The sequence below is a fragment of the Nicotiana tabacum genome, chromosome 17 (assembly GCF_000715075.1).
Source record: "Nicotiana tabacum cultivar K326 chromosome 17, ASM71507v2, whole genome shotgun sequence".
Lineage (NCBI taxonomy): Eukaryota > Viridiplantae > Streptophyta > Magnoliopsida > Solanales > Solanaceae > Nicotiana > Nicotiana tabacum.
This window is the reverse complement of record NC_134096.1, coordinates 122,311,516-122,320,068: the sequence shown is the minus strand read 5'-3', so window position 1 is coordinate 122,320,068 and position 8,553 is coordinate 122,311,516.

The following is an 8,553-nucleotide window of genomic DNA, read 5'->3' as shown; positions in this document are numbered from 1 at the left end:
ATCAGGGGTTTTGTTATGGAAAAAAAGACAGTGTATCAGAAAAGTGGAAAATAATCTTAAAATAAATTGGAGAAATTGCAAATAAATTACTAGCTGTTAAGCTTCGGCTTTCAGTGAGAGACATACAAAGCGTTCATCAAATTCCGATAGGCATAAGAAAGCGTTAGACAGTGAATATTCAAAGACTTATGAAACTTATGATATAAACTCGTCTGAGCTAGCCAAGAAACAAAAAAGTGACAAAGTTAAGAAATTGCAAAGGTGATCAATACAATCAAGCGTAATATCTCCTTACCCCTAAGCTTGGCATAGTTTATTAGATTGTACGCTTGAACTATTTTTGGTCCTAAGTACCCCAGAACTTGGCAGTTTGATAGCTTTGATACCTTGGACGTTGTTGTGGCAAAGAGCATGGATACACTCATAGTGTCAGTAGAGAAAAATATAAAAATATGTTTCCAAATGCAGTATTTTATAACTGTTGATCGCCAAATTGTCATATACAATTTAAATACAACACATTTTACATCAACTTCTTAATATTATATGACTAATACATTTATTGAATTCCTTACAAAAATAATACGGGAATTGTATTACCACATAGTTAATGTGGGTAGTGGGTACTCTTAACATAGTACCAAATATGGTAACCAAACACACCTGACGATTAAATCACTACGGGAAACTTATGTCTAGTGTAATATATAGGGTACTAAACGGCCTTAATTAGTTTATCCCAAATATACGCATTCGAGAAATGCAATTTTACTTTTCTTGTAATACCTCCTTCTTTTAGAAATTCTCAGGCTATAATAGGATCAATAATTAGCACCATAAGAGACGACGTCCTTTAAGTTATTCTTGGAAAAAGTATAAGCATCTTCATCTTCATAAAAGAACTCCGCCACCCTTGTAAAATTGATCACAGGCATGAGCAAAACCTTTGGTATGACGAGTGTGGGTTTGAGGTATTCTTGATTCAAATCCTTCCAATTATTCTCTATTATTTTCCTAATTTCCATGCGTGCTGCTTCCGTTGTGACACCATATTCATTCATGTAGCATTCGATACCAGAAGCTACATCTCCTCTTTCCAGTTCTATCTTCATCCACAATACAAATAAACAAATATAATTAAATAAGAGGCAAAATAAATATTCAAGGGTTTGCACTAAAACTCCACAAGTATAACTCAACCACAAGTAATGCCTTCCCGATTTCCAATTCTTTCCACCACCTAAAATGTCAATTTATAACAACAAATTTTGTGTTACTTTAGTAGGCGTTTGGACAATATTTGGTTGAAATTCGAAAAAGGAACAGTTAAATTTGAAGTTGGAACAGAGTATATATTTGGAAGTTGTAAAAAGAAATAAAATTTATTTGGGAAAACTGAACTTCGATATTGCAAGATTAAGTGCATAGGTGAATGTCTAGGTTGCGAGTTACCTTGTGATATCACATAACCCCTTTTTATGCAACCTCTGCAATATGTTGAAGTCCAATTTGGCAAAGTGTAGTAACACTTCGTTGCGCGATTCATCTTCTCTGTAAAATGATATATGTATTTCCTTGTTTCTACCCTCACTATAGCATCGTTGATTGGAAATTTTAGTGCATGACTTGTGCAAGGGAGTTGCTCAATTTTCGCAAATCAGTTTCAAAATGCTAGTGCACCTATAGGCCGAAGTAATTCAATATTATGTTCAAATTGGCTTCCGATAATTTATAGCTATCTCAACGATTCGCTATTAGTTTGAAAATTGATTTAATTTCAATAATTAAAATGTTCACAACTCGTCAAGTTATGAATGATTATAAGTGTGATGACCCAAAAGGTCATTTTATGTTTTAGAACTCGAATCTGCGCTCTTAAGTCTTAAAAATCTCATTTTTACCCTCCTCGATTTGCGTGCGCAGTCCGGGCAGGTTTCCGGAAAACTTTTATGTTGAAAACTAATGAAAATAAGAATTTTTACCTTAAAAGTTGATTTTAGTTGACTTCGGTCAACATTTTTGGTAAACGGGTCCGGATCCGTGTTTTGACGGTCCCGGTGGGTCCATATCGAATTATGGGACCTGGGCGTATGCCCGAAATCGAATTCGGAAGTCCCTAGCTCAAGTTATGAATTTTTGATGAAAACTAAAAGTCTGAAAATTAATTATTTTTAAGAATTGATTGATATTTGGCATTGTTAGTACCGGATCCGTATTTTAGTTCCGGAGCCCGGTACAGGTTCATTATGATATTTAACACATGTCTGAGAAAATTGGTGAGAAAGGGAGTTGATTTGACGTGATTCGGACCTTCGGTTGAGAAAATAGTAATTTTAAAGTGTTCTTGAGAATTTCATTCGATTTGGTGCTAAATTCGGAGTTCTAGGTGTTATTTAGACTTGTGTGCATATTTGGTTTGGAGCCCTGAGGGCTCGGGTGAGTTTCGAATAGGCCACGGGATGTTTTGGACTTTAAAAATCTGATATTTTGCTGCAGCAGGTGTTCTGGCATGTCCTTCTTCGCGTTCACGAAGGTCCTCTCGCGAACGCAAAGAGTAAACTGATGAGGCAGGGATTTCTTCTTCGCGAACACGAAGGCTTGGACGCGAACGCGAAGCGATGGGGGCGTTGCCCTTCGCGAACGCGACAAGCCCATCGCGAACGCGTAGTGTTAGGCATTGGGGAGGGGGAGTCAGCCGTTCCTTCATCGCGAACGCGAGCAATGCCTCGCGAACGCGAAGGCCGGGGGAGAGTAACCATCGCGAACGTGAGCTAGGTCTCGCGAACGCGAAGGCTTGGCAGCCAGTACCTTCGCGAACGCAACAGTGCTCTCGCAAACGCGATGAACACTGTCGCCCAGCACTTAACAGAATCCAAAAACGAAATTTTAGCCAAAAACTCATTTTTCTCAAAAACCAAACGGTGAGAGGCGATTTTTCAAAAGCCATTTTTTTTCCAAATTGTTGGTAAGTGATTCTAAACCATTTTCTTTCAATTACCCATTACATTTTTTGAATTTTCAACCTAAAATCTAGAGTTTTCATGGTAGAATTAGGGGTTAGGGGTAGAAACTAGGGATTTCGGAAATTTAGGTATTTAGACCTCAATTTGAGGTCGGATTCCAAAGCCAATTATATATTCGGACTCGGAGGTGAATGGGTAAAAGGATTTTGGTCCGAACCTCGAGCTTTGACCAAGCAGGCCCGAGGCCGATTTTTCGACTTTTTGGAGAAAAATTTGAAAAATTTAACTTATGCAATATAATTGATTCCTTTAGCAATATTTGATATTATTGAGTCATTTTTGAATAGATACGAGTGGTTTGGAGGTGAATTCCAAAGAAAAAGCTGTGATTGAGAATTAAGTGGCCTTCAGAGCGAGGTAAGTATTGTGTCTAACCCTGACTTGAGGGAATTGGGAACCTTAGATTACTTGCTAAGTGAAATTCATGTGAGCGACGTATATGTGAGGTGACGAGTACTTATGCGCCGTCAATTTACCTGTTTTCCATGTTTCTCTGTTTTTCTTATATTGTCTCATTCCTATGCCAAATTGCTACGTGTTATACTAGTGTTGTTCAATTTATCGTTCTTATCATGTTTACGGATTTTCTGGTGATAATTGAGTTTTTATTTCAAAGTTGAGATTGATATTATGGAACCAAATGTTGAAGTAAGGTTTGTACTTGTTATTCTATCTCCCTGTTGTTATTTATGCATTGCATTATGGTAAGGGAGAGTGTTAATGCACGAAGGGTGATGTCGTGCCATATTGTGAGTGTTAATGCACGAAGGGTGATGTCGTGCCATATTATGAGTGTTAATGCACGAAGGGTGATGACGTGCCATGTTGTGAGTGTTAATGCACGAAGGGTAATGCCATGCCATGATATGAGAGTTAATGCACGAAGGGTGATGCCGTGTCTTTTCTATTAATTTTATGGTGAGATTGAGAGTAAAAGCACGAAGGGTGATGCCGTGCATTTTTTCTTATTGTATTCACTATTCCTGTTGATTCATGGTATATTGACTGCTCCGGTGATCATTCTGTTGTAGTTCTTTATCTTGTATTCCCCTCAGTATGTTCCCCTCCCGACATTTTCTGTTTAGTTCTTCATTTCTGTTATTTGCATATACACTGTTAAATTGTACAGGTTGATTTGTAGGTGCCTTGCCTTAGCCTCGTCACTATTTCGTCGAGGTTAGATTCGACACTTACCAGTACATGGGGTCGGTTGTACTGATACTGCACTCTGCACTTTCTGTGCAGATTTTGATACCGGCTCGGGTTGATCGAGATTTTGCTATTGGTCCGCTGTCCGGAGACTCAAGGTAGATCTGTCGGCGTTCACAGACCTTGAAGTCCCCGTCTATCTTTTCTGTTCTACTATTTCTTTCATTCAAACAGTTGTATTTCTTTCTGACTATTACTTGTAGAAAATTCTAGAATGCTCGTGAATTGTGACTCCAGATCCGGGTGGTAGTAATTAATACAGTTTTATGATATTCCGCACTTATTATATTTCATCTTAGTTAATTATTGTTATTTACTGAATGGAAATAAGGAATTGGTTTAATGATTCTCTAACGTTGGCTTGCCTGGCAAGTGAATGTTAGGCATCATCACGGTCCCGTCGGTAAAAAATTTCGGATCGTGACAATAAGCGTAGTGACTTGTTAACAATTTAACTCGCATTCCTCTATCACACTAATATTTATCCATAACTCTTGCCTTACATCAATCTCAAATCAAGTAGGAGGATTCACACACATGCTAGTACGCTTTAGGCGCGTTTCAAATTAAAATGGCTATGTATACGTCCGCGTAACATAGCTATGATCCTCAAATTAAAGAGCAAAGAACGCGTTCACACGGCTTAATTAAACTCCTTAAATAATATATATGTCCTTAAGTTATGTACATATACGCGTTGCATGCCAAAATTTGATCACGCCCAACTCTAGTCCTAAAAAGAATAAGCGGTCGCTGCAAATATAATCCGATCTAACAGTTCGGAGTCGAATCCCACAGAGAACTAAGGTTTAGCTACAACTGCTCACTATTACCAAGAAGACAAGTTTTAAGAATTAACGCCCCGCTCAGTGACTTAAGGCCTCGAGAAGTTTCGCAATATGTATTATGACCCGCGGGTATGGTCGAGTTTGATTTTCGAAAGATTCAGAATTAAATTAAAAGAACGATTCTTATTTAGAAACTTAAATGGAAAGAGTTGACCGGAGAAATAACTTTTGAGAAAATAACCCCGGAATGGAATTTCGATGATGGCAATAGCTTCGTATGATGATTTCGGACTTAGGCGAATATTCGAATTTGGATTTGAAAGTCCGTAGGACAATTCGACGCATTTTGGCAAAAATTAAAAAATAGAAGATTTTAGGAAAAGTCCAACCGAAGGTTGAATTTTTTATAACGAGGTCGGATTTTGATTCTGAAAATTTGAATAGTTTCGTTATATCATTTATGACTTGTGTGCAAAAATTTGAAGTCATTCCGAATTGATTTAACGTGTTTCGGCACAAGATATAGAATTTGAAAGTTCAAAGATCATAGATTTTAATTTGAGGTGCGATTCGTCATTTTGATGTTGTTTGATGTGATTTGAGGCCTCGAGTAGGTCTGTGTTATGTTATAGAACTTGTTGGTATATTTGAACGGGATCCCGAGTGGCTCGGATGTATTTCGGGGTGAGTTTTGAGCGAGTGCGGGCATTTCGACACTCTGATGTTGCTCTGGAACGTTGGAGGTGCGGACCGCACAATTCCATGTGCTGAGGCATATTTTTGAGTGCGGTAGCAGATGAAAAAATGCTGCAGCAAATGAAAATATGCGGACCGCAGAGGAAAAGTGCGGACCGCACAATTTTGTCTGCGGCCGCACTTCTGGTGATTTCCGCATGTTCGCTTGTCCGATTTTGGAAGTTTATATCTTTTGATCTATAAGGAATTTGGAGATGATTCAAAAATAAAAGTTGTAGCCCTTCGTGTTTAGTTTCCAGAAAAGTAATGAAATCATAATTCGGACATCTGTAGAAAAAGTTATGGCCAGTTTACTGAAGCCTAGTAAAGGAGAAGGCTGTGAAGCGCGGCCGCACAATTTTTGTGCGACCGCAGAAGTTAGGATGTGCGACCTCACTTGGAATTGTACGAACCGCACATGTTGAGGTCGGATTGGGTACTATATAGGCGAGGGTTAGGGTATTATTTTATTTTTGGACTTTGGGAGCTCGGTTTGTGGCGATGTTTCGTGGAATTTTCAAGAAATTCATCTGGGTAAGTGATTCTAACTCAAATTTGGTTAATATACATGAATATATCATTGCTTTCATCAATTAATCAGTATTTTGAGATAAAAAATTGGAAAAAATTATAGAAATTTCATAAAAATAAATTTTTGGGATTTGAATACCGATTCGGAGTCGGATTTGGATAAAATTGGTATGGTTGAACTCGTATCGGAATGGGTGTTTGGATTTCATGGAAATTATGTCGGATTCCGAGAGGCGGGCCCCACGTTGACTTTTGTTGACTTTTTAGAATAAAATTTTAAGTCGACGTATTATTATCCGGAATTATTTTCGATGAATTTTAATGAGGTTGTACAATAAATTTGAATAGGTTTGAGCTGTCCGGAGGTCAATTCAAGCAAGAAGGCTATTTTGGAATATCGGCATAATTTCAAAAAGGTAAGTATCTTGCCTAACCTTGAGTGGAAAAATTACCCCTTAGGCATCGAGTCTTACGTGCCATTTGTGAAATATGAATAACCTTGAGTGGAAAAATTACCCCTCGGGCTTATATGTGTAAAATATATTGGGTTAAAGTCCTAGGCATATTGTGTAGTATATTGGATAATTGTTGGCATTTATTAAATCATCTATTTGCCATGCCTCAATTCGCGTTTGTTGAATTTATTTTTGTATGACAATTTGATGATTTGATATTTCTTGGAATTTAATTTCATTATGGATTTTTCATCTGCAAATAATTAATTAAACAAGCTTAAGAAGAAGTGTTAATATAATTATCAAAATTTGGATTAATGAAGGTGTTGTCCTATGCTGATTATTTTCTATCTATGTTGATTATTTTTGAGGTTTTATACCTATTGTATGGAGCCTTGGGCTATTTGTTGTGAAATTAATTAATTTTGTTATATCTTTGGAATTGGTTGTGGCTATTGGGCAAATTATGATATGAATTGATTTTGTTATATTGCCGTGATAACATTCCGTGCAAATTGTTATGTTATTTGAGTTATTATTTTGAGGATATAAGGGTGGCATTTCACTGTTGATATTATGTGGGTATAAGGGTGGCATTTCACTGTTGTTATGTGTGTTGGGATATTGTCTGGGCGGAGCGATAAAGGTGGCTATATGAGCGATAAGGGTGGCTATTGATATTGTGAGGGCGGAGGGATAAGGGAGGCTATTATAGAAGTGATAAGGGTGGTTATAGGAGAGATAAGGGTGACTACTGTCAGGGATGATATGTGATGGTGTGGAGTTGTTACGTTGGTAATTTTTATGTGATGTTGTGATTTTCCTTGTATTTATTTTTATACCTTGTGCAATTTATCTTGTTGTTGGTAAATTGATAACAATCTGATTTATGTTGAAATTGGGAGCAAGTGGCTATAGTCAGGCGGATTATAAAAAGAAATGTGGGCACGAGGTGCCGTGAGTAAATAATAAGGATATTGACACGTGAATTGTCTGTGCAGTTGGGATATGAAATATGGGCACGAGGTGTTGTGGTTAAATGATAATGATATTTGGCATGTGAGTTGTCCGTGCAGTTGTGATAGAGAAATTGGCACGAGGTATCGTGGAATATGATAGGGTAACCGAAAGAGACTTACTAACAAGAGCGCGTTTTAGTTCAATCATATATTTTTGGTTCTTCAATATTACTAGTTTGAAGATTAATTTGTATAACCGAGAGGAGTGCAATTAATTATTCAACTTAAGTAATAATATATATTTGTAATCGTGAGAGGCATGTATACATTTTTGAGAAATAGAAATTGAAGAATAATAATTCTATTATATAATAGAAATATTAAGTGATGTCAAGATCCCAACACCTTTTTATTATATTTGTGAAAAATAAAATATTTTCTATTGCTCTATTCATGCATTTTTAGTTAGTTAATTTACAACTCAACTCTTTCTAATTTTCTCAAATAGTAATTAAAACAAGAAACATCTATAGAATAGATAAACCAATCTATGTGGGTTCAACATCTTTCTATACTATTATTTGACCGAGTATGAGTTAGAATTTTATATACGCCAGACACTCGTCAGTATGTTTGGTACATTAACGCATGTGGGATTGATCTCTGTTGCACCAAATATTTCACAGATTGGGGGAGTAGCTCAGACTCCTACTACGACTCCAGAACAGCAGGTTCACATTAGTCAAATTTCGGATGTAGTACCGGTACAACCTATTATTCCAGTTCAGCCAGAGGCATCAGAAGACCTACTTTCAGTGGCACGACTACAGAGGATGCCCAAGGATTTCTAGAA